This window comes from Papaver somniferum, chromosome 9 (assembly GCF_003573695.1).
Source record: "Papaver somniferum cultivar HN1 chromosome 9, ASM357369v1, whole genome shotgun sequence".
In the NCBI taxonomy this organism is placed as follows: Eukaryota; Viridiplantae; Streptophyta; class Magnoliopsida; order Ranunculales; family Papaveraceae; genus Papaver; species Papaver somniferum.
In genome coordinates this window covers 203,831,757-203,842,465 of record NC_039366.1, presented here as the reverse complement: position 1 = coordinate 203,842,465, position 10,709 = coordinate 203,831,757, and the positions used below count along the sequence as shown (strand labels likewise).

Genomic DNA, 10,709 nt, shown 5'->3' with positions numbered 1-10,709 from the left:
AGCTTGAGCCTAACAAAATTCATTTCTGCAACTAATGATTTGATTGTTATTTATCTTTGATTATTTGTTTTTTTAATTTTCTTCATGTTGGTTTTCATGGACCAAACGCTTTTATTTTTCTTCAACGTTGATTATGTGTAAGGATGATTCATTCAGATTTTGTCAGTTCACAGTTGAAATGCGTTTTATTCTATTTTTGATTTATTGTATACGTCTGATCAGTGGTCAAATGCTTTCTGTAACTTTTGTTTACACTCAAATATATGGATATGTAACCGGAAGTTACACTGCTGTGATTGCATGTGTAACATTAGCTTACACATGATAAATGCTGGTGTAACTTTATTTTGATTTATTGGACAATCCGATCAATGGCTTGTGTAACTTCAGTTTACACTCAAATATATGGATGTGTAACATTAGCTTACACATGATAAATGTATATGTAAACTCAGGTTACACTTTCTGCATCAAATTAAGATGTGTAGTTACTTAACCTGTTGCATACTTTCTGAAACCTGTACACACAGCAGTAGTAGTTCTAACAAGATAAAAAAATTTAATTCAAAGAATTTCAACCCAAAAATATTTTGCAAAACTAAGAACTGCTAAAATCTACTAACTGACGAAATTTAAAAGTTTCTAACAACATATTTTCCAAGTCTAACATCTGTTTGTGGCTAACAACATATTTGCGAGTATAGAATTTTTTCTAATCCTAATGACTGCTTTACACATCTCTAGATGGATCCGAAAGAATCTTGTATAGCATGCTTCCTCTCATGCGGTTCAGCTTGTCAGTCCACCATAGCATCATAGTTGAGGTTAATTTTTTGTCAAGTGGTTTATTCTTCATCCTGATCTTCATGTAATTGCATACACATGGAAGACAGTCAGGAATTGTACCTTGTGGGGGCGCATTGAGATTCTTGGCATTTTCATTCATCCCAAGAGCAAAAGGACAGCGTAGTCTGAGTTCTGTAGTAATTGCAAATGCATATTTCTTGGCTTGAAGAAGGTGTTCACCCTTGAGTTCCTTAACGTTTGACGAGTTCATGTAGGACCAAGGATTAGAGCTCCTCAAGTCATACTCCAGCAGTGTGTAGTGTGTGTTGTTGTTGCACATTGGGGCGAAAAGTCTGACTGCATCGTTCTTGTACTTGACATACTCCTTCGCAAGCTTCGGAATCCAAAATTTCTTGAATTCTTCGTAATCCTTCAAGTAAGAGATCTGCAAAAACCATTTGGAATGTCAAACTCACATTTTTAATCAAAAGTTACAAATGAACAAGTGATTATGTAAACAGAAGTTACACACAGGGCCTTGGGTTTTACACTGGAAAAAAAATCTTGAGTATGTTATCATAATCTTACCACATATACTACACATTATAAATGCAATAAGATTTTAAATATATTGAAGTACTTACGTATGCTTTTGGCGACAGGAATATCGCTTTGTCATACTTGCTGTTAGAGTTCATCTTTGTCTTCAATCTGCTAATGTAGAAGTCGATGAATTCTGACTCCAAATAGGATTCTTTCTTTGTAAGCTGTAGCATTAGTTCTCCAGATATATCAAACATCTGGTTACCATCTTCGTCGCATTCTATCCAAGCAATGTCTCTGCATTACAAAGAAGTAAACTATTATCAATCAAGATAACAGAATCAAGTAGTAAAATACAACAATCAATAACAGAATCAAGCCTACTTGGAGTCAAGCTACTTACGTTTTCGGATGAGTATTGAAATATTCAAGCACTTTATTCTTTTTCTCGCCTTCCAGCCTTTCGATAACTTCTGAACCTTTCACATCGTTTCTCATTGTTCCATCATCTTCTTCAGCAACCTCAGCCATTCTATCTTCTTCTACTTCTGGAACTGCGGCCATTTCTTCTTCATTAGCTTTCTTCTTAATCCTCTTTGAATTTCTTTGATATTGTTTCAGATCTTGTGTTGGGATTTTTCTATTCCTCAGCACACGTTGTTGTATTAATGATGGTTGCCTTTCTCTTATTGTATTTGCAGCTTCCTTTAGTAACTCTCCTGCAGGTTTTGGAGTTTTTTCTAATCCAAGGCTAAAAACGTTTTCCTGCGTTGTAGCTGCACAAACAAATATAGGCAGAATCTCAGTAAAATTAGCACATGTATGTAACTTAAAGTTACACAAGCCAAAATAATAATGTATTGTATGTAACCTCAAGCTACACATGCCTTTTACAATGTGTAACTTGAAGTTACACTTCCATTACAAACAAAACATAGAACGGAAGAGTGGTTACCAGTTGAGGTAGGTTCTGCATTCTCCGTCACTGCGGGTCCATGTTCAGTTTTGTTAATGTTGCTGACGATCTCATCTATCATTTCACTCACTTCAACATTCGTCATATCATCAGGGTTAGCTCCTAGTTGGACCAAACTGTAGGTCTGAGCATTGTCAGGCTGTGTTTGCGGTGTTGTAGCAGTTATCACCATGGAGTCCTCAAACTGTGTTGAAGCAGAACTGTCATCAAAAGTTCCAGGTGTATCCTCATTGACTTTTGCAGCTACATCATCACCTGCCCCATCCACAACTCCACCATCTGCAGCTTTCTTCTGTGCCTCATCCGTAACAGGTGTCTCTTCAACATCTTTCTTCTGCTCCTCATCAACATTATTTGTAGGAGTGGGCTTTTGCTTTGCGACAGGCTTTTTCTTTGGTGGAGTCTTGCAAGTTGTCACACTCTTCATACTCGAACTATATGTCCTGAGTGGTCTTTTGTGCCCCTCTGCAGCAGTTTGAGCTTGCAGAATTGTTGGCGTATTTCCAGCTGCAAGGCTCATACATGGAACTGCACAAGTATTGAAACGAGAATTAGGATGATGATGATGATGTTAAATTTTTTTAATAAAATTTCAAGAAGAATATATCATGTGTAATCGACTGGCTTGGATAACTAATATGTGTAACTTCATGTTTCACATGAATATGGCATGGATACCTAGTGTAACATGGAGTTACACATGCATCTAACTAGTGTAACCAGAAGTTACACATGCATGTGGCATGTGTAACTAGGGATTACACATCCATATGATCAGTTTACTCAACATTTATTAAGTCTAATCAAGTTAAACAAGCAAGTTAAAAATGAACAAGTAAAATATGAAATTAAAAAGGTTCAAAGACCTTAGTGTCAACTAATTGGGTACCTCATCAAGTTAAAGAAGCATATTAAAAATGAACAACTACTTACATTCTTCATTGAAGGAAGTTTCCGCGTCATCTTTCTCTTTCTCTTGCTCAGTACTTCCATCTCCATGTACATCATCTTCATGTTGCATAAACTCTTCCTGGGTCACTTTGTAAGGATCAATACCCATTGCTTGGATAATTTGGCAACTAAATTTGTGAACCTTGAATTCCGCTGTTCCTGAAAGGTCCCCTTCTGATATCCCTTCTCTTGCAATTGCATACACTGCTTTAAGCATTGCTTGCTTTTCTTGCAGTTGCTCTTTCAGATGGCTATTCTCAATAGTTTGCGCTTTCAGCCAACTTTGCAGGTCGTCCTTGCTGGGTACCACGGTTGATATACCCAGCTGCTTCTCAAGCTGTGAAAACTCAGCCACAAAGCTAGGAGTTGGCTGCAATTAACAGATGAACATTCTAAATATACATTTTTTCGGTTGTATGTGTAACTTAAAGTTACATAAGCACATTTTATATGTGTAACCTATAGTTACATAAGCACATTAGATGTATCTAATGTAAAGTGGATATGTGTAACTAAAGGTTACACAAGCACATTTAAATGTGTAACTTATAGCTACACATGACAATTTTGATTACATCAAAGTTTATCTAAATTACATTACCATAAATTTACAAAACCTAAACCAACTGACATATAACACTTACCGAAAACTGTGTCATGTCTGTTTTCCAAATGTAATCAGAAATCTGGTATATATCCCATCTCCCAACCCTCGGGATATCTTCCTCGTGGTTCTCAACTTTCGGGATTAATCCTGCTGGCGTGTGTTCAGCAAACAATAACTGCAACATATAAATTTTAATTAGTCGATTGAACAAAAATATCCATCACGTAACACTAAAACTGCTGGAATAGAAATTACACACAAGCTTTTTACCAGTAGGTATTGCACACAAGCCTTCACATTTGACAAACAACTAAGATTAGTATGAATCTCTTCAAACAAGTGCTCGTGTATTAAATCAGGCCACGACACCTTGAGCACCGTATCATAAGTTTCAACGATACTAAGATATTTCGCGTTCACTCCATTGGCATTTTTGTCGCCAAAAAACAATACACAGCAAAGATAAAGACCTATCAGGCAAACTAGATCCTTTTCATCAACTTTCTTTCTTTTCCCACTTTTTCTCCTTTTTGCCATAAGTTGTTTTATCTTCTCTAAAATGTTTGTCTTAGTCACCGTCGTCTGATGCTTTGTAGATTTGATATCGGTGAAGTATTTGCTGTATAAAACATTGTCAGTCAAATCACTAGGACAATAGTACTTTAACAGCTTCTGACCCTTTCTGCTTCCAATCCTCTGCATGCAAAATATACCAGCCAGCTTTGCCGGTGTAGACTCTATAATCTTATCATCAGAAACCTGAATGAACATGGTGTCTCACAATCCATGTCAAAGCAGTTCAAGAGCTTCAAGACGCCGTGTTTGTTGGTAGTTATCTGTCTTGTTGTAGTTGGTACAGTTGTATCATAGTCATCGTAATACATCATTACGAGTTCTCCGTAAGCAGCTCTCCTAAGATATCTTTGAGCCCTATCAGTCAGTCCTATAGGCTTTATCACCTTTACTAAATCCTTTACTGCATTCAACGACTGCCTTAGGTTTCCTGTACACATCACACACAAAAATAGCATGAGTCAGTATGTTGTGTACTTATCAAATACACTCGTTTTTAACTACAAAATGAAAATCATGTTACAAACTATGTGTATTTGCCAAGTACACAAACTGAATCATTCTATTCTGTGTTGTGTAACCTTAACTTACATGCATATGAAGGTTATGTTATTATGCATGTGTAACTTAAGGTTACACAGTCAATTGGCAAGTCAGTGATTAGATTTTCAATGTGTATCTTATAGTTACACAACCACTTTGCAAGTCATTGGTAACATCTTGAATGTGTAACTCACAGTTAAGATGTGCAACTACAAGTTACACAACCACTTCTGCAAGGCTCATTTGTATGTGTAACTACAAGTTACACACTCAATATACAAACCACAACATAGTGGTGAGATTTTGAATGTGTAACTTAAAGTTACACAGGCCCTTGTTTGCGTAGTTATACATTCAAAAGCATCACTTACATTAGAAACTTTTAAATTTCTTCAGTTAGTAGATTTTAACTACAAGTTACACACTCAATTCTAGACATTTCTACAAGGTGTAACTTTAACTTACACATGCATATAAGTAACTTCAATTTACACAACCAATTTTCTATGTGTAACTACAAGTTACACATCCTAAACACAACCAATTTTTTATGTGCAACTACTAGTTACACATCCCTAGGCAAGTCAGTGGTGACAGGCTCACTTGGTATGTGTAACTATAAGTTACAATCAATATACAAACCACAACACAGTCAGTGGTTACATTTTGAGTGTGTAACTTATAGTTACACATGTCCTTGTCTGTGTAATTACATATTCACAAGCGTTATATGAGAAAAACATGAGACCATGACAACAATAGTTTTCACAACTTAGTACCTGTAATTGTATCATCTTTTCTAGGGGGATTCATTTTTCCTTTCACCATTTTTATTCCAAAGAAATTTGATTCTGAATCTGCAGTTGATGTAGTAATAAAATCAAGTTAGTTGATTGCAATTCAACTTAGAGTTTCTAGGGTTTTCAAACAGTAACATCTCAGAAATGAAATCAAATCAATCAGTTATATCACATCCATGACTTACCTTTGTTTCTATTTAATCAGTTATTTCATGGATTTTATGCACAAACGATTGTTCTCCTTCTCCGATCTGTAAAATTATCAGTCAGAATGAGTTATGTTTGTTGTAATCTTATTACAAACCCTAGTTCAGAAATTTTCGACCCACGAATCAGTAACAACAGGAATCAAAACTAACAGCTTCAAATCAAAACTTACCTAGTGATTAATCGTCGGAGTATTTCATCAACAGGAAAGTAACAACGGCGAATAATGAAACTGAATCTGAAACTGTTTCTTTTTGGTTTTTGAATCTGAAACTTTTTCGATCTGTTTCTCTGATTTAGGGGTTAGCAAATGATGAATAGTTTTTGATCTCGATCTTTGTTTTGGAACAGATTTCAGGAAGATTTCTTGATTTTTTCGGTTTTTTTCTAGATTTCTTTCTGTTTCAGGTGAGTGAGATTTGTTTTCTCTCTCCTTGGAAATGAAATAATGACGTCTGAACGAGAGAAAGGTAGGTGACGTCTCTTATATACTTGAGGCTAATTTAGTCTTTTCGCTTTTATTAAATTTATTTTTTAATTCAGGGCCTACTAATAAAACTCTTTTATCTAGGGGCCTCATATTATGGGTTATCCATGGGTTGGGCCTGAGCCTAATTTTCCCGATATTCTAGAAGAAAAATATAAACAACTGCCGAGGTAGTACTCATATAATAATAGACTCTTTCACTTGGATCCGGACCCAATATACCCGGTTCTGAATCCGGATAATGGATATCCACTAACGGCCGTCCCTAACATCCACTTAAGTAAAGTCGAGAAAGGAGAGAAGGGAAATTGAAGTCAAATCTCCTTGACTTAGGTGGTAAATAGATAGAGTACAAGAACTGAAAAATAAAAAATTGTACAAATTATGATGAGTGGAGTGGAGTGGAGTGGAGTGGAAAACAGGAAGATTTAGGGTGTGGTGATAAATAAGAAAACTAATTATATTGGATTTGTCTTCCTTCATTTCTGTCCATCAAAAATTCCTCTCGCAATTGTCTCGTTTTGTCTTGTTTGCGTGACTTGGGACAACTTGAGAAGAAAAGTAGTATCAATAGTCTTCACTTGCGACTAGTCTTCAATAGTCTTCTCTTGCGACTAGTCTTGATGATTGTATAATGTAGGCTTCTGCAGTTAAGAAAGGCTACAACCCACATATGAGTATCTAAGGAAGGATCCATATGAGTGGACGTGTTGAGAATAATAGTCTCACGTTAGTTGGGAAAATTAATTTCAACACATTGTAACCACGACGTGGTCGATATCAGACACGTATGCTGTAGCAATGAGCCAATGAGTCCATAACCAACTAAATGTTTATAGCATCAACGAACCATTGCAAGTTGCAGCATTATTTAATTTAGGTAGGCTAGAAATGTTGGTGTACATTAACTAGAAAGAAACAATTTTAGCATATGTTTTCCAACCGGAAACAACAGAGAATGTTGGTGTACATTAACTGAAGTTTTATACCTTTTCCTTGACAAGAGAACTAGCTAGAAAATGAGGCAGTAGGATCATTTCAATCTGAAGAAGTATATCCTCCACTATAGATTCATTCAAGTAAAAAAGGAGGATGGGGGATTGTCAATGTTTCATATATAAATCCATGGAAAAATTTGGCAGGGCTCAATCTTGGATTTTGATGATAATTTCCTTAGTGATTTTCGATCACAAGGGTTCTTATTATATAAAATAATAGTATCCCTTTCGGGAATACAAAAGTTATGGTGGAGATAATCTCTTCATTACAATAGTTATTATCAGAGATATTCTCCTTAATGAATATAAGGAAATCAGGATAATATATTCTCTAATACACCACCTTAGTCTGAGCGCGAGAGTAGCAAACGCCAAGACTAGTCCGAAAACGAGCAAATAACTGTCGTGGAAGGCCCTTGGTGAAGATGTCAGCATACTGGTTTTCAGACGGGACGTGTAAGACATGAATATCATCAATACGAACGCGTTCACGAACAAAGTGTATGTCAATCTCCACATGTTTAGTGCGCTGATGTTGAACAGGGTCTCCATACATATATATCGCACTTACATTATCGCAATGCACAATGGTAGCAAGTCCTAAAGGTAGATGAAGCTCTAGAAGAAGGTTGCGAAGCCATGTTGTTTCAGCTACATCATTTGCTATCCACCGATATTCTGCTTCTGCACTGGATCGAGAAACCGTTGCTTGACGTTTTGAGGACCAGGAAATGAGGTTGTCGCCAAGAAATACATGGAATTCATAAATCGAACGACGCGAGTCAGGACAACCAGCCCAATCAACATCAGAGTATGCTGTTAATACAGAGATAGCGGAGACAGGGAGAAATAATCAGTGGTCAATGGTTCCCTGAAGATAGCGAATAATCCTCTCAAGGGCCTGCACGTGAGGCTCTCGAGGATCATGCATGAATAAACATACCTTCTGGACTGCATATGATATATCTGGTCGTGTGAAAGTGAGGTACTGCAAAGCACCGGCTAGGCTTCTGTACAAGGTGGGATCCGTAAGAGCATGGACAGAGGTAGCACTGAGCTTGGCATTGGTGTCGGCCGGATTAGCCACTGGATTGCATTTTGTCATGGAGGCACGAGAATGATGGCCTGAGCATATAACGACTGCGACAAAAATGGTCCTTAGAATGAACTTGTAGCAGTAATACCCAAAAAATGATGTCACGAGCCAAGTTCATACATAGCAAATTCTCTTTTCATCAAATCAATGAAGAGGCATAGGAGAGCATCAGTAGAAGCAGTTAAAATAATATCATCAACATATAATAATAAATATGTCATCTCAGATCCTGATTGATAAACAAAGAGAGAGGGATCACACACACTACCACGAAAACCACAAATAGTGGTAAACTTGAAAAACCTCTTAAACCATGCTCGTGGAGCCTGCTTAATACCATAAAGAGATCTACGTAGTCGACATACGTAATCAGGGTAAGCAGGATCAACAAACCCCGAAGGCTGATGCATATACACTGTCTCGGTTAAATCACCATGAAGGAACACATTCTTGACATCAAGTTGATGTATGGGCCAAGAGCGTGAAGTAGGAATGGTAAGAACGATACGAATAGTGGCAGGTTTGACAACCGGACTAAACGTTTCAAAACAGTCAACTTCAACCTGCTGAGATTTACCATTAGCAACTATACGAGCCTTGTGTCGCTGTAAGGAGCCATCAGCATTATACTTGTGACGAAAAAGTGATTAAGATTTTTTTTGATGGGTTGTAGTAATGAGGTTCAAACTCTCGGATTTGTGAAGGATAATTTTTTTAGAAAATAAATATATATACAAATATTGACAAATTGGTAGAGAGTTACTGGGGCTTAGGATTCGGCCAAATTCATTTCTTAAATGGTTCAGAAATTAATTCTAGGCAATTATAATTCAAAACAAAATGAGTATTAACTCTATTCTTTGCCAAAGTAGATTTTATAAAATATTAGTTGTATTTTATGAGAATGGCGCATCAAAAATCCCTAGGACCAAGCATACTCCATCAAATAAAATCACAAGTAACTAATTTAAAATCTTAATTCAATTAAAATTAGTACAAAAATTAAATAAAAGAATTAATTAAATTACCACATGGATGAATTAAGGCTTTCTCCGTCGTCCAAGTGCTTGGGTTTAGCTCATCATAGTGAAATACCTCTCAAAATATTTTATTAAGCTCAATTGGTGTTTATAATGAAGAGAGAATGGAGAAAAGAGTGAAAATCGGTAAAATGCAACGCTTATAAGCGTTACAGAACACTGTTACAAAGAACGATAAAAGAGTGCTGCTGTTGTCTGCGTAGCTGACTACGACCCACAGAGACCGGTTGTTGTCACTGTTGGGGAACGACTGTCTTTGGCCGTCTGTTCTTCGTGTTCTTCCTCTTCATCAATGGCAGCAGCAGCAGCAGAGAAAAATGGTGATTCTCCCTCTGCAGCCTTCTCTCCTCTCCTCCCAACTCTCGACAGCCTCTCTACTAAACCCTAGGGGTCCTTTTATACCCAACAGGTGCGTTTAATCTCGCCATAACTCGAGATAATCTTCATTATTGCCGTTGTCCAAAAATAGGGAATAATTGCCAAAAATAGAAGGTTCTTACGTACTCTTGCTTCCTGCACACTCCCAATCGCCTTCTCCACGCCTCAGCACTCGTCCAATGCTAGTAGAACTCCTCCATGCACACAAGAACTTCAATTTTGCTCGTGTTACAGTACACGTGCTCTGTTTTGGGTGTGTGAATCATCACGCGTTTTCCAGCCAATTCCGATCAAACCCACTGCCCAAAATGTGTTCCTTAACCTATATCACATCTCTCTATCAAATTTCAGCCATTGAATCGACCTACAACTCCTTCATTTTCTCGATCGAAATCTCTCCTGAACTGTGAACATTTTCCCGCCAATTTTCAGAATTTGAATTTTGAAGAAGGGTGTCCCCCTATCCAGTTCTGGGGTGCGAATAGCAGATGCCTTTGGGGGGACCTGGGGGTGCCCCTTAGTAATTAGGTTACCCCTTATCCAAACTTGGGAGTCCGAATAACACGTGTCCTCCGGGTGCCAAAATCAACTTTTCGAGCCGAATTTTCCAAAAATATTTATTTCCAAAAAATACCTACAAATACATAAAATAACAAAATTAGTACAAAATCGAGTGCCAACAATATATAGTATTGAGATCAAATTAGACACAAAAATGTGTCTA

General features: G+C 37.1%; 1 long non-coding RNA gene across 1 annotated transcript; it reads right to left on the bottom strand.

Annotated features, from left to right (window-relative positions):
• Positions 1–1,177: 1,177 nt before the first annotated feature.
• Positions 1,178–1,774, bottom strand: LOC113307765. Its single transcript, XR_003339308.1, has 3 exons — positions 1,733–1,774; positions 1,431–1,626; positions 1,178–1,231 (listed from the first exon to the last, which is right to left on the bottom strand). It is a non-coding gene; the product is annotated as an uncharacterized LOC113307765 (long non-coding RNA).
• Between the last annotated feature and the right edge of the window lie 8,935 nt (positions 1,775–10,709).